The sequence below is a fragment of the Lissotriton vulgaris genome, unplaced genomic scaffold (assembly GCF_964263255.1).
Source record: "Lissotriton vulgaris unplaced genomic scaffold, aLisVul1.2 SCAFFOLD_1389, whole genome shotgun sequence".
Lineage (NCBI taxonomy): Eukaryota > Metazoa > Chordata > Amphibia > Caudata > Salamandridae > Lissotriton > Lissotriton vulgaris.
The window spans coordinates 422,937-450,309 of NW_028240620.1; the positions used below are offsets into that span (position 1 = coordinate 422,937).

The window sequence follows — 27,373 nt, forward strand, 5'->3', positions numbered from 1 at the left end:
TGGTCTCTATACAAGGTGACAGTGAAGACCTATACAATATACAGTGGTGCGTGGTCGTGGGGCAATCTTTACACTATTTACAACTACTTACTAGGGGAAACATGGAGAAATGGTAAAGTGTACTCACGTGCACCGCCGCAACTCTCATCCGAGTTGCGGCCGCTCTCCAGCCACCTCCTGAGGACGCCACCAATCTTCGGTCCAGCAAACAAAACAGGTGATGGACAGAATGTGGATCAATGTCACACATTCACCCCAGTCCAAAGATCTGGGCCCAAATCCATCATTTTTTTGCACTCCACACCACCCTGGGTTAGACAATGGTGATATGCAAATCAGCTCTGACCCTGTGCCCCATGGGAACAGTCCAGTCCGAACTACAAAAGCCATGTCCTTCCCAGAACGGAATCAAGCATCCGAGGACCGGACCGGTTTCGAGGTAACACCTCTCATCAGCCCGGCTAGCTTGACTCCAGTGGTGTGGAGTGCCTGGGACCCACGTCTGAGCATCCCCAGCACACTTATGGCGGTATTGCAAACAAAACAGGTGATGGACAGAATGTGGATCAATGTCACACATTCACCCCAGTCCAAAGATCTGGGCGTAAATCCATCGTTTTTTTGCTCTCCACACCACCCTGGGTTAGACAATGGCGATATGCAAATCAGCTCTGACCCTGTGCCCCATGGGAACAGTCCAGTCCGAACTACAAAAGCCATGTCCTTCCCAGAACGGAATCAAGCATCCGAGGACCGGACCGGTTTCGAGGTAACACCTCTCATCAGCCCGGCTAGCTTGACTCCAGTGGTGTGGAGTGCCTGGGACCCACGTCTGAGCATCCCCAGCGCACTTATGGCGGTATTGCAAACAAAACAGGTGATAGACAGAATGTGGATCAATGTCACGGTAGCTTGTTTCCTTCCAAGTGAAAGAATTGGCTTGGTAGTTTGGTTTGCCCTGTTCCCATGATACACTGGGCCAGGGTCAGACTAATTTGCATATAGCCAGGTTCTGTGCTGGGATGGTGCAGTGAGCTAAAAAACGGTGTTGGATTAAGCGCTGATCTCTTGACTGGGTGAGAGTATTCTGCTTAATTCAGAAACTCTGTCCATCACCACCCCATGTTGTTTAATTATTTTGTCCACCATAAGCGTGGAAGGGTATACTCAGACGTGAGTCCCTAGCTCATTGCACCATCAGGATTCAAGCAAGCCGGGCCGAAGACGGCTGAAATGCCAGAAACCGGTCCCCGGTAGCTTGTTTTCTTCCCAGTGAAAGAATTGGCTTGGTAGTTTGGTTTGCCCTGTTCCCATGATACACTGGGCCAGGGTCAGACTAATTTGCATATACCCAGGTTCTGAGCTGGGATGGTGCAGTGAGCTAAAAAACGGTGTTGGATTAAGCCCTGATCTCTTGACTGGGTGAGAGTATTCTGCTTAATTCAGAAACTCTGTCCATCACCACCCCCTGTTGTTTAATTATTTTGTCCACCATAAGCGTGGAAGGGTATACTCAGACGTGAGTCCCTAGCTCATTGCACCATCAGGATTCAAGCAAGCCGGGCCGAAGACGGCTGAAATGCCAGAAACCGGTCCCCGGTAGCTTGTTTCCTTCCCAGTGAAAGAATTGGCTTGGTAGTTTGGTTTGCCCTGTTCCCATGATACACTGGGCCAGGGTCAGACTAATTTGCATATAGCCAGGTTCTGAGCTGGGATGGTGCAGTGAGCTAAAAAACGGTGTTGGATTAAGCCCTGATCTCTTGACTGGGTGAGAGTATTCTGCTTAATTCAGAAACTCTGTCCATCACCACCCCCTGTTGTTTAATTATTTTGTCCTCCATAAGCGTGGAAGGGTATACTCAGACGTGAGTCCCTAGCTCATTGCACCATCAGGATTCAAGCAAGCCGGGCCGAAGACGGCTGAAATGCCAGAAACCGGTCCCCGGTAGCTTGTTTCCTTCCCAGTGAAAGAATTGGCTTGGTAGTTTGGTTTGCCCTGTTCCCATGATACACTGGGCCAGGGTCAGACTAATTTGCATATAGCCAGGTTCTGAGCTGGGATGGTGCAGTGAGCTAAAAAACGGTGTTGGATTAAGCCCTGATCTCTTGACTGGGTGAGAGTATTCTGCTTAATTCAGAAACTCTGTCCATCACCACCCCCTGTTGTTTAAATATTTTGTCCACCATAAGCGTGGAAGGGTATACTCAGACGTGAGTCCCTAGCTCATTGCACCATCAGGATTCAAGCAAGCTGGGCCGAAGACGGCTGAAATGCCAGAAACCAGTCCCCGGTAGCTTGTTTCCTTCCCAGAGAAAGAATTGGCTTGGTAGTTTGGTTTGCCCTGTTCCCATGATACACTGGGCCAGGGTCAGACTAATTTGCATATAGCCAGGTTCTGAGCTGGGATGGTGCAGTGAGCTAAAAAACGGTGTTGGATTAAGCCCTGATCTCTTGACTGGGTGAGAGTATTCTGCTTAATTCAGAAACTCTGTCCATCACCACCCCCTGTTGTTTAATTATTTTGTTCACCATAAGCGTGGAAGGGTATACTCCGACGTGAGTCCCTAGCTCATTGCACCATCAGGATTCAAGCAAGCCGGGCCGAAAACGGCTGAAATGCCAGAAACCGGTCCCCGGTAGCTTGTTTCCTTCCCAGTGAAAGAATTGGCTTGGTAGTTTGGTTTGCCCTGTTCTCATGATACACTGGGCCAGGGTCAGACTAATTTGCATATAGCCAGGTTCTGAGCTGGGATGGTGCAGTGAGCTAAAAAACGGTGTTGGATTAAGCCCTGATCTCTTGACTGGGTGAGAGTATTCTGCTTAATTCAGAAACTCTGTCCATCACCACCCCCTGTTGTTTAAATATTTTGTCCACCATAAGCGTGGAAGGGTATACTCAGACGTGAGTCCCTAGCTCATTGCACCATCAGGATTCAAGCAAGCTGGGCCGAAGACGGCTGAAATGCCAGAAACCGGTCCCCGGTAGCTTGTTTCCTTCCCAGAGAAAGAATTGGCTTGGTAGTTTGGTTTGCCCTGTTCCCATGATACACTGGGCCAGGGTCAGACTAATTTGCATATAGCCAGGTTCTGAGCTGGGATGGTGCAGTGAGCTAAAAAACGGTGTTGGATTAAGCCCTGATCTCTTGACTGGGTGAGAGTATTCTGCTTAATTCAGAAACTCTGTCCATCACCACCCCCTGTTGTTTAATTATTTTGTTCACCATAAGCGTGGAAGGGTATACTCAGACGTGAGTCCCTAGCTCATTGCACCATCAGGATTCAAGCAAGCCGGGCCGAAAACGGCTGAAATGCCAGAAACCGGTCCCCGGTAGCTTGTTTCCTTCCCAGTGAAAGAATTGGCTTGGTAGTTTGGTTTGCCCTGTTCTCATGATACACTGGGCCAGGGTCAGACTAATTTGCATATAACCAGGTTCTGAGCTGGGATGGTGCAGTGAGCTAAAAAACGGTGTTGGATTAAGCCCTGATCTCTTGACTGGGTGAGAGTATTCTGCTTAATTCAGAAACTCTGTCCATCACCACCCCCTGTTGTTTAATTATTTTGTCCACCATAAGCGTGGAAGGGTATACTCAGACGTGAGTCCCTAGCTCATTGCACCATCAGGATTCAAGCAAGCCGGGCCGAAGACGGCTGAAATGCCAGAAACCGGTCCCCGGTAGCTTGTTTCCTTCCCAGTGAAAGAATTGGCTTGGTAGTTTGGTTTGCCCTGTTCCCATGATACACTGGGCCAGGGTCAGACTAATTTGCATATAGCCAGGTTCTGAGCTGGGATGGTGCAGTGAGCTAAAAAACGGTGTTGGATTAAGCCCTGATCTCTTGACTGGGTGAGAGTATTCTGCTTAATTCAGAAACTCTGTCCATCACCACCCCCTGTTGTTTAATTATTTTGTCCACCATAAGCGTGGAAGGGTATACTCAGACGTGAGTCCCTAGCTCATTGCACCATCAGGATTCAAGCAAGCCGGGCCGAAGACGGCTGAAATGCCAGAAACCGGTCCCCGGTAGCTTGTTTCCTTCCCAGTGAAAGAATTGGCTTGGTAGTTTGGTTTGCCCTGTTCCCATGATACACTGGGCCAGGGTCAGACTAATTTGCATATAGCCAGGTTCTGAGCTGGGATGGTGCAGCGAGCTAAAAAACAGTGTTGGATTAAACCCTGATCTCTTGACTGGGTGAGAGTATTCTGCCTAATTCAGAAACTCTGTCCATCACCACCCCCTGTTGTTTAATTATTTTGTCCACCATAAGCGTGGAAGGGTATACTCAGACGTGAGTCCCTAGCTCATTGCACCATCAGGATTCAAGCAAGCCGGGCCGAAGACGGCTGAAATGCCAGAAACCGGTCCCCGGTACCTTGTTTCCTTCCCAGAGAAAGAATTGGCTTGGTAGTTTGGTTTGCCCTGTTCCCATGATACACTGGGCCAGGGTCAGACTAATTTGCATATAGCCAGGTTCTGAGCTGGGATGGTGCAGTGAGCTAAAAAACGGTGTTGGATTAAGCCCTGATCTCTTGACTGGGTGAGAGTATTCTGCTTAATTCAGAAACTCTGTCCATCACCACCCCCTGTTGTTTAATTATTTTGTCCACCATAAGCGTGGAAGGGTATACTCAGACGTGAGTCCCTAGCTCATTGCACCATCAGGATTCAAGCAAGCCGGGACGAAAACGGCTGAAATGCCAGAAACCGGTCCCCGGTAGCTTGTTTCCTTCCCAGTGAAAGAATTGGCTTGGTAGTTTGGTTTGCCCTCTTCCCATGATACACTGGGCCAGGGTCAGACTAATTTGCATATAACCAGGTTCTGAGCTGGGATGGTGCAGTGAGCTAAAAAACGGTGTTGGATTAAGCCCTGATCTCTTGACTGGGTGAGAGTATTCTGCTTAATTCAGAAACTCTGTCCATCACCACCCCCTGTTGTTTAATTATTTTGTCCACCATAAGCGTGGAAGGGTATACTCAGACGTGAGTCCCTAGCTCATTGCACCATCAGGATTCAAGCAAGCCGGGCCGAAGACGGCTGAAATGCCAGAAACCGGTCCCCGGTAGCTTGTTTCCTTCCCAGTGAAAGAATTGGCTTGGTAGTTTGGTTTGCCCTGTTCCCATGATACACTGGGCCAGGGTCAGACTAATTTGCATATAGCCAGGTTCTGTGCTGGGATGGTGCAGTGAGCTAAAAAACGGTGTTGGATTAAGCCCTGATCTCTTGACTGGGTGAGAGTATTCTGCTTAATTCAGAAACTCTGTCCATCACCACCCCCTGTTGTTTAATTATTTTGTCCACCATAAGCGTGGAAGGGTATACTCAGACGTGAGTCCCTAGCTCATTGCACCATCAGGATTCAAGCAAGCCGGGCCGAAGACGGCTGAAATGCCAGAAACCGGTCCCCGGTAGCTTGTTTCCTTCCCAGTGAAAGAATTGGCTTGGTAGTTTGGTTTGCCCTGTTCCCATGATACACTGGGCCAGGGTCAGACTAATTTGCATATAGCCAGGTTCTGAGCTGGGATGGTGCAGTGAGCTAAAAAACGGTGTTGGATTAAGCCCTGATCTCTTGACTGGGTGAGAGTATTCTGCTTAATTCAGAAACTCTGTCCATCACCACCCCCTGATGTTTAATTATTTTGTCCACCATAAGCGTGGAAGGGTATACTCAGACCTGAGTCCCTAGCTCATTGCACCATCAGGATTCAAGCAAGCCGGGCCGAAGACGGCTGAAATGCCAGAAACCGGTCCCCGGTAGCTTGTTTCCTTCCCAGAGAAAGAATTGGCTTGGTAGTTTGGTTTGCCCTGTTCCCATGATACACTGGGCCAGGGTCAGACTAATTTGCATATAGCCAGGTTCTGAGCTGGGATGGTGCAGTGAGCTAAAAAACGGTGTTGGATTAAGCCCTGATCTCTTGACTGGGTGAGAGTATTCTGCTTAATTCAGAAACTCTGTCCATCACCACCCCCTGTTGTTTAATTATTTTGTCCACCATAAGCGTGGAAGGGTATACTCAGACGTGAGTCCCTAGCTCATTGCACCATCAGGATTCAAGCAAGCCGGGCCGAAGACGGCTGAAATGCCAGAAACCGGTCCCCGGTAGCTTGTTTCCTTCCCAGTGAAAGAATTGGCTTGGTAGTTTGGTTTGCCCTGTTCCCATGATACACTGGGCCAGGGACAGACTAATTTGCATATAGCCAGGTTCTGAGCTGGGATGGTGCAGTGAGCTAAAAAACGGTGTTGGATTAAGCCCTGATCTCTTGACTGGGTGAGAGTATTCTGCTTAATTCAGAAACTCTGTCCATCACCACCCCCTGTTGTTTAAATATTTTGTCCACCATAAGCGTGGAAGGGTATACTCAGACGTGAGTCCCTAGCTCATTGCACCATCAGGATTCAAGCAAGCCGGGCCGAAGACGGCTGAAATGCCAGAAACCGGTCCCCGGTAGCTTGTTTCCTTCCCAGTGAAAGAATTGGCTTGGTAGTTTGGTTTGCCCTGCTCCCATGATACACTGGGCCAGGGTCAGACTAATTTGCATATAACCAGGTTCTGAGCTGGGATGGTGCAGTGAGCTAAAAAACGGTGTTGGATTAAGCCCTGATCTCTTGACTGGGTGAGAGTATTCTGCTTAATTCAGAAACTCTGTCCATCACCACCCCGTGTTGTTTAATTATTTTGTCCACCATAAGCGTGGAAGGGTATACTCAGACGTGAGTCCCTAGCTCTTTGCACCATCAGGATTCAAGCAAGCCGGGCCGAAGACGGCTGAAATGCCAGAAACCGGTCCCCGGTAGCTTGTTTCCTTCCCAGTGAAAGAATTGGCTTGGTAGTTTGGTTTGCCCTGTTCCCATGATACACTGGGCCAGGGTCAGACTAATTTGCATATAGCCAGGTTCTGTGCTGGGATGGTGCAGTGAGCTAAAAAACGGTGTTGGATTAAGCCCTGATCTCTTGACTGGGTGAGAGTATTCTGCTTAATTCAGAAACTCTGTCCATCACCACCCCCTGTTGTTTAATTATTTTGTCCACCATAAGCGTGGAAGGGTATACTCAGACGTGAGTCCCTAGCTCATTGCACCATCAGGATTCAAGCAAGCCGGGCCGAAAACGGCTGAAATGCCAGAAACCGGTCCCCGGTAGCTTGTTTCCTTCCCAGTGAAAGAATTGGCTTGGTAGTTTGGTTTGCCCTGTTCCCATGATACACTGGATGAGAAATAAACAAGGACCCCCTGGGTAGTAAGGTACGCAGACTCCTAGGGCAGGGTAAAGACCAATGTGGGAAAAAATTCCTAGGCCATCAGCAAGGTTAGTGAACAATTAGTCTAGACTATACAGAGAAGAGAACAATAGAATGTGAATATATATTAAAAATATATGTTTAATTTACATAGATAAAAATCATATAGAAACTACAACAAGTTGAAACTATATGATGCAATAAAAATGACATAGACAAATTATATCCACAATAAATGCATAACATATAAATCATAAACATGTTTATGATTTATATGTTATGCATTTATTGGCTGATGGCCTAGGAATTTTTTCCCACATTGGCCCATGATACACTGGGCCAGGGTCAGACTAATTTGCATATAGCCAGGTTCTGAGCTGGGATGGTGCAGTGAGCTAAAAAACGGTGTTGATTAAGCCCTGATCTCTTGACTGGGTGAGAGTATTCTGCTTAATTCAGAAACTCTGTCCATCACCATCCCCTGTTGTTTAATTACCAATCTTCGGTCCAGCAGTCCTCCTCTTCCTCCTCCTCGTCACGGGTCTTCGGCTCTGCTCCGCTCACCACCACTGGTTCCTCGCTTTCCGCTGCCTCCTGCCATGAGTCCGCTGCTCGGAACGCCTCTCCTTCCTCGCCGACGGCTTTTCTGTGTTCCGAGTTGTTGCCTTTGGATTCACTTCCGGGGTCATGGCTGGTCACTTCTGGTCCTTCAAAGGCCGGTATGCATCCGGGGTCAGGTGAGTCTTCTTCCGGTTCATCATGCCGTACGGCTTCTGCGGGAACCTGCAACGGGAGAGAGAAAGGTGGGGACCTGGGTGACAGAGATGCAGCGTGCCCGGACTTGGAGATCGGGGCCCTCATACTCAAAAGCCGCCCCTGGGAGGTAAGGGCGGATTCTTCTTCACACTTACTTTTTATAGTAAATTTTTATACATCTCCTCTCTTTTGTATATAATCACAGATTTGCAGATATTTAAAAAAAGTCAGTTTTAGAAAGATCATAATTGGTTGTTAATGTAGCATAGGTCTTACTTCCATTATAATCCACTAGGTCCCCTAGAGTCATTAATCCTTTCCGCCTCCACCTAGCCACAACATTGTCAGAAAAAATAATAGAGGGTAAGACTAAAGATGAAGTAGGTGTATAATAGTTACATTTATAGAACTTCAACAATTTCCATACCTGTTTCCATACTTTAAGCGCAGCTTGCAGCACCTTAAAAAGAGTTAGGGTATTACGTATTTTGACTAGGCGTTTTTAGCCCTCAATTCTCTGGAGTGGGGTTTTAGAGTCTGATAGCCATTCAAGCAGGACTGATTGCAATAGCGCCATGGCCCAGAAGTTTAGCTCTGCCAAGTTCTTCTTTGCGAGTCAACGCATGGGCCCCTAGAGCTGAGCGGCTGCGTAGTATAGCTCGTGCTTCGAGTGTGCTACCCTTACCCTGGAGTTGCCACATATCAAAGACACTAATAATGACCTCAATTCTTTAAATACCTTCTGTGGCGGTCTGTAAGTGAGGACGGTGAAAAAGTATAGAAACCTCAGGAGGAGGAGCCTCTTGGATATTGCTATCCGGCCCAACAGTCATCCAAACTTAAGGGGAGAGGACACATGGCCCCTCTCCCTGACTGATTTCAACCCTGGGGACCAATACTCTCAGGGCCTAGCTGTCCAAACCCCTGGGGCCCAGCCACAATTGTAATGAGGGGGGAGCTGCGCAGCCCCCCTCCCGGGCCAATTTCAGATCTGGGGGACCCATCCCCAGGGCACGAAGCAAAAACACGGGGGAGGGGGCATGCAGCCTCCTTCCCCAGGTCAATTTCTGTCCCGGAGATCCCATTATTGGGGCCGGACATAAAAGCATATGAGAAGGGGGCCACAAAGCCCTGGGGATCCCATTCTTCAGTGCCAGCTCGGCTATGCCCTGTGGTGCCAACCCCCAAAGCATAGCAGTTTCCCTGCCCACACTGGTGCGGACATGGAAACCTGTGTTGGCTCTCGCTTGGTGGGAGTAATTTTAAAACCCCTACGAAGCAAGAGCAAATGCCACGTCTGCATCCAGCAGGCGGAAGCATTGAAATTGCTCCTGCCTGCTGGGAGCAGACTTCACAATTCTTTCCCTGCCCGCTGTGAATTGGGCCTAGAAACAGTTGAAATAATTGCTCCCGCACACAGGGAGCTGCATTTTTAGCTGCTCCCTGCAAGATGGAGCAATGCTGGTTCATGCCGGATGGGAGGGGCCAGCTGAGGCAGTGCCCTAGGCATGCACTGCTAATTACCCCACATATTACATCACTCATGACATCTTCTATGACATCATTGATGATATAATTTGCAGTGAAATTATTGATGAGACAACTATGCATGGTGGACGCGCAAGCTATAGTTAGCTTGGGGCACAAGTTATATTTTCTTGAGATAACTCTAACTAGGACTGCTAAACATTTATGGTTTGTGTGTAAATTGTGAACCTAACTAGAACATCCCTGTAACCTTTGATTTTTCAGTGAAAAAAAAAGAAAAATATATATATATATATAATATATATAGTTAAGCACCCATAGAACTATGGAATTACTAGCCCCTCGATGAACCTATAACATTCTCTTTTACAGGTAACATATGGGAAAAGCGTAAGCAGGTCTTACTCAGTAAACATGGTGGAGTAGCTCCATAGATAGCCTTTGGTAGAACGGAGCTTAGAAAAATAGCCTCTCGTATTATGGGAAAAAGCGTAAAACACTGAGCTAGTCTGAGATCTAGAAAGAGAATCATTCTGGATTATGACCTTTGCAGGAGTGTTTCAACAAAAACCAAAACCTCAAATAACCATAACTTTATAACTGCTGACCCTTCACCTCTACATGGTGCTCTTAGGTTTATGAGAAGCTCTTTGTACTGAACTCCATTCCACAATAATTACTATCAATAATTGTACAGTCATGCATTGATTCCGTCCTATAACCAGTTCGAATTTGGTTGAATGATTGTTTGTAAATAAGAAACGCATAACATATATGTATGCAATTAATCTAACCGCTAATCATTTACACTGGCCAGCGGTGACCAAGATGCAGCTCGATGATAAATACTTCTGTTATATACAATTCATCTAACTGCGACTCATTTACACAGCCAGCGGTAAGCCAAGATCCAGCTCGATGATAAACACCTCAGTTATATACAATTCATCTAACTGTGAATGATTTACACGGGCCAGCGGTGACCAAGATACAGCTCGATGATAAATACTATTGTTATATACAATTAATCTATCCGTGACTCATTTACACAGCCAACGGTGAGCCAAGATCCAGCTCGATGATAAACACCTCTGTTATATACAATTCATCTAACTGTGACTCATTTACACAGCCAACGGTGAGCCAAGATCCAGCTCGATGATAAACACCTCTGTTATATACAATTCATCTAACTGTGACTCATTTACACAGCCAACGGTGAGCCAAGATCCAGCTCGATGATAAACACCTCTGTTACATACAATTAATCTATCCGTGACTCATTTACACAGCCAACGGTGAGCCAAGATCCAACTCGATGATTAACACCTCTGTTATATACAATTCATCTAACCGTGAATCATTTACACAGCCCAGCGGTGACCGAGATACAGCTCGATGATAAATACTTCAGTTATATACAATTCATCTAACCGTGACTCATTTACACAGCAAAAGGTGAGTCAAGATCCAACTCGATGATTAACACCTCCGTTATATACAATTCATCTAACCGTGATCCAACTCGATGATAAACACCTCTGCTATATACAATTCATCTATCTGTGACTCATTTACAGAGCCAGCGGTGAGCCAAGATCCAGCTCGATGATGAACACCTCTGTTGTATACAATTCATCTAACATTACTCATTTACACAGCAAGCGGTGAGTCAAGATCCAACTCGATGATTAACACCTCTGTTATTTTTTTTTATTTTTTTTTTTAGGGTTGTAAAGCTTTATTTCGACATTTTTGTCTTGAAGCCATAAAAACATTTTAAGGATACATTCAATTACATTCAAAAAACATGATCACTAAAAGTACAATAACTACGTCTGTAGTACATCAAGGGAAGTATCGTCAAGGGATATTTACACTGGAAGTGGAAATACATTACTAATTCACTATGAATATTTAACATGCCAAATACAATCAATAGTCAATTACAGAGCCGGATTTAAAACATAGCTACATTGTATAAATAATTAAAAAAGCCAGTAAATTAAAAAACATACTTTTTATAAAAACTTATGAGTTTAAAAGATTTCCTATAAAAACAGGACTGCGGGGTATCAGACCCTATGTTTTGACCCCAAATTTCTTTCTAATCAAGCAGACACTGAAGAGGTACCTACTGACTCCAAAAGCTACCAGCTGAGAGGTTGTAGATTTAAGTATCCTCTCTGCCTCTTTGTATGATCTTAAGCCCAAGTTTTTGCAAAGAGGTTTGATCCATTTCATGCGTGGGTATTTGTACACCGGGCAAAAGAAGAGGATATGGGCCTCATCTTCTTTATGTTTGAGATCACACAGATTACAAATATACAGCTCATTTCCTGTGCTTTGTCGCCACCTACAGGTGTTTGCATTTAATTGTAAAACTCCATATCTATATTGTAAATATACAGTTTTAGCCAGTGGTGGCTCAATCTCATCCATAAACTGCTCAAACATGGGTATATCCTTAAATTGCAAAAACTTTAAGGTTAAGGAACCAATACCAGAATCATGTAAATGTCCACTATTAACGTAAGACCAAAAAGCAGCTTTTGCCTGTTCTTTGCAGTTAGATGTCAGTGCCAGTGGGTTATTCCAAAAATGTAATAATCCTATTTTGGTGAACCAAGTTGATATGTGTCTCAGCCATTTAATTGAATTAAATGTATCCAATCCCTTGATTTCCAGTAATCCAAGTCTATAGTGAACGAGTTCCAGGGTAGACTATAATCATACCCAGTAAAGCAATGGCTTTAAACAACATAATAAATCTGTATATTTTATATTAATATCCAGATATACGGGAGTTAGGGGCGTTCTTAGGGGTAATCTCAACAAGCGCCTAAAGAACACATTTTCATCTATATCAAAAGTATTTTTTTAATATGGTCCCCATATCTCTGCCCCGTATAGGGCTGCAGATTGAACTTTAGCTTTGAATACTTCCATCGCCGGGGTTATGGCTTTGGAAGCACTCCCTCCGTGAATTTTTAAAATAGGAAGAGAACTATGTTTATATATCAGCCTGCTTTTTTCTAATTGGTTCTTCCAGGATATTTTGCTGTCTAGCCTGATGCCCAGGTAGTCAAAGAACTCCACATACTCTAATTTTGTGTTTTTTAGGACTAGGTTCTTTTCAAAAGTTTTTGGGGGATTAATGGCCATATACTTAGTCTTTGAAGAATTAATTTCTAGCCCCTTTACTTCGCAGTAGCTATAGAATTGATTTACTAAATTTTTTAGTCCTTTAGGGGTTTGGGATATTGAAATGGTGTCATCAGCAAATAACAATGCTGTAATTGCCTCATTGCCCAATTTTGGAGAATCGTGGTTACATTGTGCCAGGAAAGGTGGGATGTCATTCACAAATAAGGAGAAAAGGGTGGGGGCCACCACACACCCTTGCCGTACCCCCCTTTCTACTGGTATAGCCTTAGTCATTTCTCCATTTCTTCCCCAACTTACTTTTGCAAAATTATCTGTATGTAACTTTATGAGGATTGTTAACAATTCGCCCGGAACACCCATTTTCCTCAGAGTATCCCAAAGAAGGGAGCGTGGAACAAGATCGAACGCCGCACGTAGGTCCATAAACGCTACGTAAAGGCTGCCCTTCTTTATTTGTACATATTTCCAGCAGATGCACATAAACCTAAACACCTGGGGCCTCATTTATGAAAAGTGACGCATTGCTGCGTGAAAACAGCGATGCGTCACTTTTCACTGCGCACTCCTTGCGACACCAATGATGCGTCATATTTAATGTATGACGCATCATGGCGCAAGGACTTACAGATACGTCAGTATTTCTGACGCATCTGTAAGCGCAAAAGTGACGCATGGCTGGAGTGTGTCACAAAAGTGACGCAACTCCAGCAATGCATCCTTTCACATGGGGAAAGCCCCATGTGAAAGGGCTTGCGTCAGTCTTACGCCTGCTGTGAGGCAGGCGCAAGATTTTGACGCAACAGCGTCCTAAAAGTGACGCAGTGAAATCTCATAGATTTCACTGCGTCACTATTACGAGGCTTTTTGCGGGGGAAAGCCCCCTCTGCATACATCATACCTAACACAGGTATAATGTGGCGCAGGGGTTTAAAAAGTGACGCATCTACCTAGATGCGTCACTTTTTAAATATGGAGCAACGAAGCGCATTTTTACACCGCTGGTGCGTCACAAAAAGTGACGCACCGGCGGCGCAAAACTGACGCAAGGCCTTCATAAATAAGGCCCCTGGTCAACAGTACTTGTCTTAATTCTAAACCCCGCTTGATATTGGGAGAGGATTTTAGATTCCTCCATCCAGTCTAAAAGTCGATTTAAAATATGCCTGGCAAAAATTTTCTGTAAAATGTCGATTAGACTAATCGGTCTGTAATTGGCTGGATTATAACGGTCCCCTTTTTTGAAAATAGTAACTATTTCCGCCCCCTTCCACGTCTCGGGGATCGAGGTCCCTGCCAGTATTGAATTGCACAAAAAATTGATGTATGGGCACCATACTTCAGTGTTATGAGTAAATAAGTCCCCGGGCAATTTATCAGGGCCAGGTGCCTTACCCGCCTTAGTGGCGTGTATTGCACGTAGGGTCTCTTCTTCGCTGAATTGGGGTAAACCAGTACACAAAGACAGGCTATTTCCCTGTTCATTGGTACCCAAACACACATCTTCCGAGTCATATAACTTAAGAAAATGGTCACACCATATTTCCTCGTCGAGATAGTAGTCCATATTGGATCGACCTATTTTGGTTTTTTTAGATATCAGACTCCAGAAGGTGCTTTGGTCATGCTTCCTAGCTGCATTTAGGAGATCTTCCCAGACTGAGTTTTCCCATTCTTTTTTTGCCCGGAAGAGAGAGTTGTACTCTTGTCTGCACTCTCTTATCTGCATCTGATCCTTAGACTTGACAGCTTTAATTAAATTACCCGTCGCTAGGCGACACTGTTTGTTATACCATGGGGTTTCTAATTCAAGCTGCCTACTTTTATTACTTTTATCATTACCACATGTTTTACTCAGAAGAGGGGTCAGGGATTCTACTAAATGGTAGTGCATGTTGAGAACTTCCTGGGAGCTCAGACACAAATTATTATATAAGGAGATTGTGTCTTAAAAGGTATAAATACCGGCCAGTGTCTCTTTTTTCGCTAGAATATATGGCCACTTTACAGCTCTCCTATTATTGGAGACCTCAACATCACCCGCCTCCCTTGTAGGCTCTATTTCGGCAAGCGGTTTCAAAAATAAATTAGAGTGTAACCCCAGTTGTAATGGAAAATGGTCGCTTTCAGGCCTATTTTCAACTCGGAAGTCCAACAGTAAATACCACAGGTTAGTCGTAACCAGCATAAAGTCAATGAGTGATTTGGAAATTCCCTTACTATATGTATAATTTGCAGGTTTATCGGAATCAAATCGACCATTACAGGCCCTTAACTCATTTGACATGGCTAGTTGGAAGATCTGTATAGCTGCCACTGAACTTTTGACTGTTTTTACACTATCTAGTGTGGGGATACTGTGAGCCCTGTCTTCATCTTCTAGTAGATTTTCAATCCCCAGTACAGGTTCGAATTGACAGTTGAAGTCCCCACCAATTATAACTTGAGGATTTGATTCTAGTGTGTCCAAATACGAACTCAACTGTTCTACAACCATGGATTCCTTGTTATGTGGGTTGGGCCTGTTGTAAATATTTATAATGTACACAACCCCCATTTCCTTCGTAATCACTTTTACCCCAAGCAGATCATTGGAAGGGAGGCAAAGAGGCAGAACAACAACATTCAGGGTTATTCTTACCCAAATTATTAAACCCCCTGACGGTCTACCTCTTGTAGACGGAATTTCCCCACAGTGAAAAGCCTTGTAACCAAGTCTATGGATCATGTCAATTGCCCAGGTTTCTTGTAAGAGTATGATATCATGCTCTTCCATGAAAGAATTCCAAATACTATCACAAAGATTTCTCGTTACCCCTGCAATATTCCATGACAAATTTTTTACTTCCGACATCGTTTTAAATGATTCTGTACTACTAGGAGAGTCATTCATGACTATGTATACATTTGGTAGTTCCCCCCTGTTTGGTCGAACCGTGGACCCATTACTAATAACTGATTCTTGGCCTTCCATACATGCTAGGGAAGGCTCATTTTCGCCCGAGACAATAAACACATCTACAGGTGCCCCACTTGTGCGTTCTCCAGCAATCTTAGCAGGTGGTAAACCAACCCATTGGGTTTTGTTAATTTCGGTTTCAGGAGCCACTGTACATGATCTAGCACACCGGCCCGGCAAAGCTTCCTTAGGTGGAGAAAAAAGCTTTTCCCCGGCTCGGGACTCTCCATCTTGTCAACAGCCCCACCATGACCAGTTTGTGTCCACACCCATATTCTGCGGCGGCATTCCACCACCCGGTGTTGGAGGATCAAAAAACGAATACCTACTACTCCTCATAGCCTCGTGGGGTAGACCTCTATTGCTTGGCACTGTTTGCTTTGGGTAGAAGTAACTAAGATCACAAGTTCCAATTCCTGAATATCCTCTCCGTTGTTCTTGGCTGTACACACGGTGGGCTACTGAAGGATCTTTAAAATTGACCAAGATACAGTCCCCCCTTATATCTTTTGGTCTAGTGCCCAACCAATTATCTCTTCTGACGTGTATAACCTGACAGTTAATAGTGTGGTGTAGAGGCCTGTTTTCTCTGAGCCAATACAAGGTCTTGTTTTTAAGTTCATCATAGGATTCCTTCCTGTCTTGTTTCAAAGGAGGAACCCCAGTAAGGACTACCACGTAGGGATGGCAGCCAGGAGGAAGGTCAGCATTTGGAGCATGTATTGGCCCTGTTGGACCTATGTTACAATCGGGTACTGATTTCTTAACGTTGTTAGCTTTGGTGTTTTCGCTAGCACAGTTGGCACTGCAATTAGTAGTGCCTGCCCCTTCGTCAGTTCTCAGTGCCCTTAAGCTTTCAGTGATTGTAGGCACTTTCTTACTTATTGGGGGATCAGGTTTCCCTTTGCGTGGTGCTGGTCTTGGAGGGGCAGCAGTTGGTAAATCTGCAGTATTTTGCAATGCCACAAGAGGGGCTGGTGAAGAGCCCCCCTGTACAACAGGGCCTTTTTTCTGAGTCGGAGCCTTCTCTTTCCTTGGTTGTCAGATTTGCTCGGGTGGGTTTGTAGTTATCGGGCTTGTTTCTCTCCTTGGCACATCAGCCCCGATTTTTGTGTGCAATTTAACTAACGATTTTAGTGCGAAAAAATTATCTAGTGAGACTTGTTCGAATTTGCCCAGGCGATCCGAAAGCCCTTTTAGTCTTTCGACCACATTAAGAATCAGAGTTGACATTAAAAGTTGGATCTGTTCCATTAAGGGTTTGTCTACAGGTGGATCTTTTAAGCGATTAACCTGGTCAGTATCAAATTGACAACTGTCTTGGACATTTGAAGGTTCCACCTCTTGTTGGTCGCCTCCTTTCTTAGTCTCAGTCCCTGTAATTTTACAAGGAACGCCCTCTTTCGCATAGTTTCTCCGTATTCTTTTGTAAGCTTTTGTTCTATGGCCCTTACGCGGAGTAGCTGGTCTTTTCCTTTTTGATGCTACACAGTCTGAGTTTACCGGAGAGGCTAGTAGCTGTTGTGGTATAGGTGCTTCATGTATCACTATCGTAGGTAGAGTGGGCGATATTGCTACTGGTGAAGCTGGATGATCCGGCACCACAACAGCACTACTTGGGCTCCTATTTACCACCTCAGGGTCGGGTAGAATTTCAAGATTTTCAGGACTTTCCCTGAGCTCGATTGCACAGGGCTGCATATTGCCTGGTGTAGTATTTAGCAGGGGTACCGCTGGGTTAGTATTAACGGGAGATATAACCTGTGCCAGTGCTCCCAAAGAGGAGCGCTTGTGTTCAAGGTATTCACGCGATAATCTTCGCTCTGCTAAGATAATCTCCTTCTCCACAACAGAAACTGCCCTGGTTATAAACTGGTCCATAGTGCCTATTGTGCCTATTGTAGAGTCGCCCCCTCTCCTCGTACTTCTTCCAGAGCGAGTTGACATGGGTGTATACCTAGACATATAATATTATCAACAGTTTGCCCGGTCAATATATCTAGTAAAGTCTGCGTTACCGTGATCTGGTGCTAAGGGGGTGGCCCGTCCCGGCCCCTGCTGGCCCCGGACGGCCACAGACGGCCCGCCCTTTGCCCGGGCTTCGCTCGGCGTCCCGCGAGATGGTCCCCCAACAGATTTTATAGGTGGGATGGCGGCTGTGGGCGGGGCACGCATGGGGCACTGACCGATGTTGGTTGGTCACGCAGGGACTCCTGGGAGAGTGAGTCCCTGCCAAGCAACTCCCCTGCAGCCTCTCAGCACCTCAATGAACTTGAAGCACGGGAAAACAGGCAGCGTCGCTGGGCAGTCCTCCCACGCAGCGGCTCCAGGGAAGCGGGAGCGGCAAGAAGTAGCGCCGGAACAGGTACAGATAGGCAAAGGCATCCACAAGTGTCCTCACAGCGTCCCAGGGAATTTCAGAGGGTCATGCAGGTGGGCTGCTCCGGGGTCCTTTTCACCTGTTTGCCGGCTGGGGCGGGGCACGCAGGGGGCGCTGACCGGATGTTGGTTGGTCACGCAGGGACTACTGGGAGAGTGAGTCCCTGCCGCGCAACTCCCCTGCAGCCTCTCAGCACCTCGATGAACTTGAAGCACGGGAAAACAGGCAGCGTCGCTGGGCAGTCCTCCCACGCAGCGGCTCCCGCGAAGCGGGAGCGGCAAGAAGTAGCGCCGGAACAGGTACAGATAGGCAAAGGCGTCCACAAGTGTCCTTACAGCGTCCCAGGGAATTTCAGAGGGTCACGCAGGTGGGCTGCTCCGGGGTCCTTTTCACCTGTTTGCCGGCTGGGGCAGGGCACGCAGGGGGGCGCTGACCGGATGTTGGTTGGTCATGCAGGCACACCTAGGAGAGTGAGTCCCTGCCGCGCAACTCCCCTGCAGCCTCTCAGCACCTCGATGAACTTGAAGCACGGGAAAACACGCAGCGTCGCTGGGCAGTCCTCCCACGCAGCGGCTCCCGCAAAGCGGGAGCGGCAAGAAGTAGCGCCGGAACAGGTACTGATAGGCAAAGGCGTCCACAAGTGTCCTCACAGCGTCCCAGGGAATTTCAGAGGGTCACCTCTGTTATATACAATTCATCTAACCGTGATCCAACTCAATTATAAACACCTCTGCTATATACAATTCATCTATCTGTGACTCATTTACAGAGCCAGCGGTGGGCCAAGATCCAGCTTGATGATAAGCTCCTCTGTTATATACAATTAATGTAACCATGACTCGTTCACGCAGCCAGTGGTGAGCCAAGATGCAGCTCGATGATAAATACCTCTGTTGTATACAACTCTTCTAACCGTGAATCATTTACATAGTCAGCACTGATTTAAGACCCAGCTCGATAATAAACACCTCTGGGGATGGGGCACTATAATGGATGCATTTACAGATACGACAATGGACATTAGCATCGCTTCTTCCACGTCAGGGCTTGAGTGGTGAATGCCGTGCACTGTAAGCAGTAACCCCAACAGTTACAGCTCACATTCTGCTCCTTTCACTTCTTCCACGTCACGGCTTTGGGTGGTAAAGGTTGTGTACTGCAAGCAGTGACACTGAGAGTCACAACTCACATTCAGCTTCTTTCAATTCTTCCGAGTCAGGGCTTGGGACGTAAATGTTGTGTATTGCAAGCATTAACTGTGAAAGTCACAGCTGACATTATTCTCCTTTTACTTCTTGTGCTTTTGGACACTGTTCTCTGGCCACTGTCACTGAACCATCAATGTTGTACAACGCAACTAAACACCACAATCAGCAGTGACTTTTCACCAGTGTGTGCTTGTTAAATTAGATCTTCTTGCAGGGACTCAGTCCAAGTGTGATGAGTTAATAGGTTTTATCACTTATCCCTAAAGTTAGCTGTAGATACCCTTCTGAGTCCAAGCATTGTTCATAGTGCTGCTTGTACAGGTAGCATGAACAGGAACACATGGATGTTTTCTTTTTAACTCTTCTTCACCAATAAAAACCACAAGTGTTTCTTTCCTTTTATTTCAAATTGTGCAAGTGCAAGTGGATTTCCTGTTACATCATGTTGTTTTGCTATGTGTACAGAGTGAACAATCACTGGGAACAAACACTTTTATTATTCTACAAATATCTTTGTTTGTTTTCTTCTTTCCTTCTAGTGGAGTCTTCATTCATCTTGTATTTGAATATCCCACATAATTATATATATTTTTCCTGTAATTCCTTAATCTCACAATAACTGCACTGTTCTGCTCCTGTCTATGTCCTTAGATGAGTCAATATTATTGTTAATGTTATTAAGTTCTTTCCAAATTGACTGCATCTCTAGGATTATTTCTAAGTGAGTTAAATGAAGGTGTGTGTTCGCTGAGGCTATGTAGGTTCAGAAAATGACAAAAACCTGTCACACTTTTAATGCACTTGTAAGGTTTACCCCTTGTTTTTTCACTGAGGACTCTGGAGTCCTGATAATTGTCAAAATCTCTTCTGACATTCATTGCAATGCTATCATTTTTCCTCTGTGTGTGTGCTAGTTGATGTATTCATAGATGTAATATCTTACGGAAGATATTCACACATTCACTGCACCTGAAACGATTTTTCTCTGTGTGGATTAACTGATGAATCCTTAATGCGGAAGATGCACTAAAAGTTCTTCTACACTCACTGCATTTGTATGGTTTTTACTGAGTGTGTGTACGCTGATGTCTATATAGGCTTGATAATTGACTAAAGCTCTTTACACATTCACTGCGCTTAAATGGCTTTTCTCCTGTGTGCGTTCGATGATGGATGTGTAGGATTGATAAATGACTAAAGCTTTTCACACGTTCAGTGCATTTAAAAGGTTTTTCCCCCATTGTGTGCTTGCTGATGATTCCTTAATGCTGAAGAGTAAGTAAAACTACTGCCACATTCATTGCAATGGTATGGTTTTTCCCCTGTGTGAGTTCGCTGATGTCTTTGAAGTTCTGATAATTGACTAAAGCTCTTGACACATTCACTGCACTTAAACAGATTTTCCCCTGTATGAGATAGCCGATGAATCCTTAATGCTGAAGACTCTATAAAACCCCTGCCACATTCACTGCAAACATATGGTTTTTCCCCATTATGTGTTCGCTGATGTCTTTGTAGGTTTGATAATCGGCAAAAGCTCTTCACACATTCATTGCACTTGAATGGTTTTTCCCCTGTGTGTGTTCGCAGATGAATCATGAGATTTGAGGAATCACTAAATTTACTGCCACATTCATTGCAATGGTATGGTTTTTCCCGTACGTTTGTTTGCTGATGTCTTCGGAGATTTGATAATTGACTGAAGCTCTTCCCACATTCATTGCACTTAAATGGCTTTTCCCTTGTGTGTGTTCGCTGATGTCTTTGTAGGTTTGATAATCGCCTAAAACTACTTCCACATTCACAGCACTTGTATGTTTTTTCCCTTGTGTTTTTTTGCTGATGTCTTCGGAGATTTGATATTTGACTAAAGCTCTTCCCACATTCATTGCACTTAATTGGCTTTTCCCCTGTGTGTGTTTGCTGATGTCTTTGTAGGGTGGATAATAGCCTAAAGCTACATCCACATTCACTGCACGTGTATGGTTTTTCCCCAGTGTGTGTCCGCTGATGTCTTCGGAGGTCTGCTAACCAACTGAAGCTCTTCAAACATTCACTGCAATGGTAAGGTTTTTCCCCTGTGTGCGTTCACTGATGTGTTTGGAGGTGTGATAACCGACTGAAGCTCTTCACACATTCACTGCAATGGTATGGTTTTTCCCCTGTTTGGGTGTGCTGATGCATATGAGGATTTGATAGTTGACTGAAGCTATTTACACATTCAGTGCAATGGCACGGTTTTTACCCTATATTTGTTCGCTGATGCTCTTTTAGGAGTGACTAAAGTTCTTCACACATTCAACAAAATTGCGTGATTTTTCTTCTGTGTGCTTTTGCTGATGGTGCTTCAGTAGTGATGACACAATAAAGCTCTCACTGCATGTGTATGATTCTTTTTTCCTGCTTAGTGTCTCAGGGTTGGATATATATTTGTCTACATCACATGACCGTGATTCCTGAAGGGTCAACATGGTTGATAAACCACTTGCGTTATTCTCATATTCCCTGATGTATGTGGTATTTTGGACGCTTGATTTCCGATTTAGCAATAAAATTCTAGACTCACTAAATACCTGCCACATTCATAAAATAAGTAAGGCTTCTTTGTGGATGATTGCATCTTTAGATTGGATAATGGTTTGCATGCAATGGTAAAGCTTCATCTTCCTTAAGGTCGGTGCAAATTGGGACAATACTCTGTGCTTTAGGCAGCAGAACCACTCGTTCCTTTTCCCTTCAGTTGCCTGGATCCACTTTATTGTGCTTTTCCCTGGTTCCTGTGGTTTGGCTATAAAGAGTTTGCAAAACACCTAGAGCACTGAATGGTCGTCGATTGTCATTTTAGAAAGCTGAGCACTGCTCTAGCCACTTCATACCAAACTCATGATCAAAGCTGATGTTGGACGCTTGTTTATGCAGGAGGTGGTTTTTCAGTGTTGTGGCCATAATTTTGTAGAAGGCATTTATTTGTCTTGTGTTGTGGAGGAGCAGAGCTCAGACTTGCACAGTCACTGAATTGCCTTTGACTGCTTCTTGCTGGATCTGTCCTCTGTCTCTGATTGCACTGATATTTTTTTAGCTCCTTATTTTTGACTATTTTTGCTGATTTGCTGTGTTATCTTCATTATTCAATCCGTTTATATAAGGCTTATTTTCTGTTGGATGTAAAGAAATGTAAAATTACTAAATGCAAATGTAATGGAATGTGAATACACAATATTTAACCATCTGAAGAAGAAAGACATCTCTTCTTTACCATATTTGAAACTTAGCAAGGAATATGTTCCCATACATGAATATTTCACTAAAGGTTTTGTTGCGCAGGTCACATCTTATTTACTTCTGAAAAAGAGGTGATTTAACAGTGTTCCGAGAATAACTTACTAAAGAAAGGGCAGCCACAGAGCACTCATGTGCTACAGATACAGTTTTAGGTAGATATACATGGACAAGATTACATTTAAACAAGACAGATTGTGGAAAAAAAGAGGAATCAGGAAGCGCTGCAGGTACTTCAGTTTCAGGAAGTATCTACCAAAGGTAATTCTTCAGGAAGTATACATCACGAAGGTAACTCCAGACTCCCATTTTCAAAATGCTTTCCTGTTCACACTGGATTAGTTCAAATGCCAACTCCCGCCCTAACCTTGCTGCTCATTAAGGGCTTTATTACGAGTATGGCAGCCCTCAGGACCGCCGTACTCAAGGTGGCGGTCCGACTGTCAGCACCCTGGTGGTCTAACAACTGTATTATGAGTGTGGTGTTGAGACTGCCACAAGACCTCTGCCAGGATCAAGGGCCCTGCTGCACCGGCGGTCTGCAAACAGCCTGAATATCTTGGCAGTGCTCATGCCGACATCGCCAAGCATATTGCGACCTTCATATCCACCGCCCTTTTCATGAAAAAGATGGTGGACATGCAGGAAGCCATTACTGTTTCTGCCCCTGGGGGTGCATGCACCCTTGTTACTGCACTGTGTGGCATGCACAACATGTTGCATGCCACACATGTAGGAACATGCTTCAGGGGCTCTCACGGCGGCGGTGTGCAGTTTAGGCTCTCCTATGAGCCTGTAACAGCTGCCGTCGTGAGACTGCTGCCACACTGCCTGCCCACCCTGGATTAAAGTCAAAATCCAGCAAGCCAGCTCACCATAGGCTTGGCGGTCTTCCTGCCAAACTCGCAATAAGGCCTTAAGTCCCCTTCAACACTTTCAACAGCCCTCCTGGTTCAAGCATTTCTGGATCCTTCTAACCTGGATGACTGGAGCATTATCCTGAGTTGAGGTGGATTTTCTATCAGCATAATATATCCATCTCCCTTAAACTATTGACTGATTGTGCCTTGAAAGACAACTTAAAAGTAAGTCTTTAGTTCTTCCTAATGTAAGTAAAGTTAAGGTCCTGTTGTATTTCAAACAGGAGCTCCTTCCAGGGCTTTTTTGTAAAACAGAATGAGGGGTTATTATAATGGCCCATCTTTGTATTGTGCACACAGATATGGCAGACAAACATTAATTCATGTAATTTATTATTCAACGATATCAGTCATTTAGTCCTCATAGAGAATCCATCAAACCAATATGGGGTGCCGTTCCCACTAAATCTGCACCCTGATCTTGCTTGGCCAGGGATTAGGGATGGCGACGCAATAACTTATGACACACAGTGGGTCGGTAACAGGCAGGAAGCTCTGATACCAGCTATTTTTAGCCCACTGGGCAGACAAGATGACGTTGTCCCAAAGGGGCTATTGCTCGCTAGATTAGCATTCAAGGATCACCGACATATTCACATCCGTCCACAACAGCCCCTCAGAGATCACTGAACAGTGCAGGGGGGTGAAACTTTTAAATGTGTATTTAAAGGAAATTGGCTGAAACTCCGTGGAGATCGCAATATACAGTCACAAAGACAGGAACTCCCAAATCTCCATTTTAAAAGAAATTCTAAATAATTGATGTATAGAAGTATGTTGTAGCCCAACCGTGTAAAAATTCTACTGAAGATTTAACGTATTTATATAAGTATGCAGTAGTACTATTATAAATGTCATTGGTTTAATGGTTTTTGTTTTTAAAAGACTGATCACTTGAATAAATAAGTCTACACACAAGGACAGAGCACAGAGGTCGCCGTCACCAGCCATGGTTCCTCCTGAAGCCCTTGTGGTCCGTATTCAATAGGCGGAAAGGGCAGTGAGGGTGACAAGACAGAAATGAGGAACAGCAGTACAGATACGAGAGAGAGGGAAAGCCAACGAAGAAGGAGTGTGAAGGAAGGAAGAGAAAGGGCGCCTGAAGAAGGAGAGATCCTTGCATTTCCCTCCCGGCACGTAAGCAAGTGGCCTGGGCACTGATCTCATCCCGGTTAGACTACTGCAATGCTCTCTACCTGGCTAGCAACAAGACTGTAATAGCCAAACTACAGCTGGTCCAAAATGCAGTGGTAAGATTGATCCTTGATAATCCTAAATCTCAACAAGTTTCGGCAGAGATTCTGAAACTCCATTGGCTACCTGTGACAAACCTTTTACCTTCAAACTTTATGAATCGTTCACAAGGCACTGCATAACATGGGGCATGGAGATATTAAAGACATGTTTCAATGATATATTCCCTCCAGACAGTTTCAATCCTCAAGTCAAAATCTTGTAATTGTTCCTAAATACCGAAAGGCAAGGTGAGGAGGCAGAGCCGTTTCTGTGGCCGTATCAAAGCTATGGAACTCCCTTTCCCGTTCCATCTCCAGTCTTCAGCCTTCCACCCCATTTCGTAAGACCTTAAAACCTGACTTTTAATTCTGTCATGGATGCTTCTGGGCTTGAGAGCATGGGATTTCTATTTCTATCTTTTTTTCCTTGTTTGCTGTCAGCGCCTTGACGCCTTTGGGCATTTGTTTGCGCTCTATGAATCCTTTTCATTTCATATAATGTTAGAGAGACGTCAAGACGAACAGGAACATGGAAAAGTGAAGAGGGTGAACAAGGAACACCAGGAGAACGCCAGGCATAAACAAGCTATTGAAGGGCAAGAAGAACAGATAATGGGACTAGAAATGGAGGCAGTGACAAAAATGTCAGACTTATGAGCTGCAATAATGCACTTAAAAAGCATTGTGTGTTCAGAATGGGAGGATATGTAAACTGAGCTCTCTTTGTGTTGTTGTTTCAGTTATTAAAATCATTTCAGTTGTTATTATTATTGTCAATGTATAATTATTATTGCGTACACTAGGTTTCGCAGGAAGAATCAAATTAATAAGTGTGTATCTGCTCCTGGGAGCCACTGAAGACTTCCAGGAGCACGCAACAAACAAGGTCCTGTCTCATGCCCCAGTGTGAGCAACACTCTTGGATAAACTGCAGCAAAAGCAATGCAAGCTCAGGATAAATGCTAGCGCGGTACAGTATCTTGCAGGCACTGAAGAATGCATGGCTCAGCAGTCTGTCTGCAAAAACCCTAAAGAGACATGCATGACTCAGCAATCAGAGCACACATATATCTGAAGGATGCATGGCTCAGCAGTCTGCCTTCAAAAACCCTAAAGAGGCAAGCATGACTCACAATCAGAGCACAAATAAATCTGAAGGGTGCATGGCTCAGCAGTCTGTCTGCAAAAACCCTAATGAGGCATGCATGACTCAGCAATCAGAGCACAAGTATAGCTGAAGAATGCATGGCTCAGCAGTCTGTCTGTAAAAACCCTAAAGAGGCATGCATGCCTCAGCAATCAGAGCGCACATATATCTGAAGGATGCATGGCTCAGCAGTCTGTCTGCAAAAACCCTAAAGAGGCATGCATGACTAAGCAATCAGAGCACACATATATCTGAAGGATGCATGGCTCAGCAGTCTGTCTGCAAAAACCCTTAAGAGGCAAGCATGACTCAGCAATCAGAGCACAAATATATCTGAAGAATGCATGGCTCAGCAGTCTGTCTGCAAAAACTCTAAAGAGGCATGCATGACTCAGCAATCAGAGCACAAATACATCTGAAGGATGCATGGCTCAGCAGTCTGTCTGCACAAACTCTAAAGAGGCATGCATAACTCACAATCAGAGCACAAATAAATCTGAAGGATGCATGGCTCAGCAGTCTGTCTGCAAATACCCTAAAGAGGCATGCATGACTCAGCAATCAGAGCACAAATATATCTAAAGAATGCATGGCTCAGCAGTCTGTCTGCAAAAACCCTTAAGAGGCATGCATGACTCAGCAATCAGAGCACAAATATATCTGAAGAATGCATGGCTCGGGGGGCGTGGCCAAGATGGCGACGGAGTGAGTCGCTCTCTGCGTTCCCTCCGGCGCCGACTTCAGCAAAGCACCGAATAGCACCCCCGGGACCGTGCTTTGACGGGTGGCTCTGTTGCACAGGGGCACCGGAGCATAGTGGCTACGTTCTGGTGGCAGCGCTGGTCCCTCGGAGCGTCCCGCGAGGAGAGGCGCGCTCTTGGAGCGGAAGAGGTGGAGGGCCTGTCCGACGCCGGACTGGCGTAAGCGGGAACGCCGACCGGAAGTGCAGGCAGAGCGGACGCCGCAAAGGAATGGAGGTCGGCCCGATGCCGGGAGCGGGACCTCAGTAGCCGGCGGGATCCCCGGAGGTCGGCATCTGCCCCGCGGCCCCCTCCACGTGTGTCAGGTGTGTGGAGCTGCCGCCAGGGGCTGAGTGCGGATCGGAGGAGCGGAGGCCCGGCGGAGCGGGAGGAGGTGAGCGCCTGGAGGCAGCCGGAGGGGGCTCAGGGCCGCGAGCTGGCGCACGGAGGGTGCCGACTGAGCCGGGCTGCTGGGCAGGACTTGCGACTCTGCGAGGGGGTGGCATTGAGCTTTGGCCGAGTGCAAGGACGGCCTGGTGCAGGTTGGGCGGCCCCCCCTGAGTGGGTCAACTGAGGATTGCGGCCGCAGGTAGCCTACGCTTGCAGGACACCCTGGACGGCGGCGGCCTGTAGTGGAGGGGGAGGCGAGACACCTGGAGTCGCAGCTGCGGCCAACAACCGGAGTGAGGCTCGGCTTGGAGGGCCTGTGTTGAGCAGCGAACCTGAGCGCCATAAAATCGGGGAGCAGTGGCCCGGACACGTGAGGCGCTCTCTGGTCTTGGGGGCACGCGCACCGCTGAACTGAGACCTGGTGGGGGCTGTCGCAAGACCTGAAGGGCTGGCCGTGAAGTGGAGCGGAC

At 45.8% G+C, this 27,373-nt stretch overlaps 1 pseudogene; it reads right to left on the reverse strand.

Annotated features, from left to right (window-relative positions):
• LOC147672937 (uncharacterized) overlaps nt 1–21,376 on the reverse strand; it is a 102,390-nt pseudogene extending 81,014 nt beyond the window's left edge.
• Between the last annotated feature and the right edge of the window lie 5,997 nt (nt 21,377–27,373).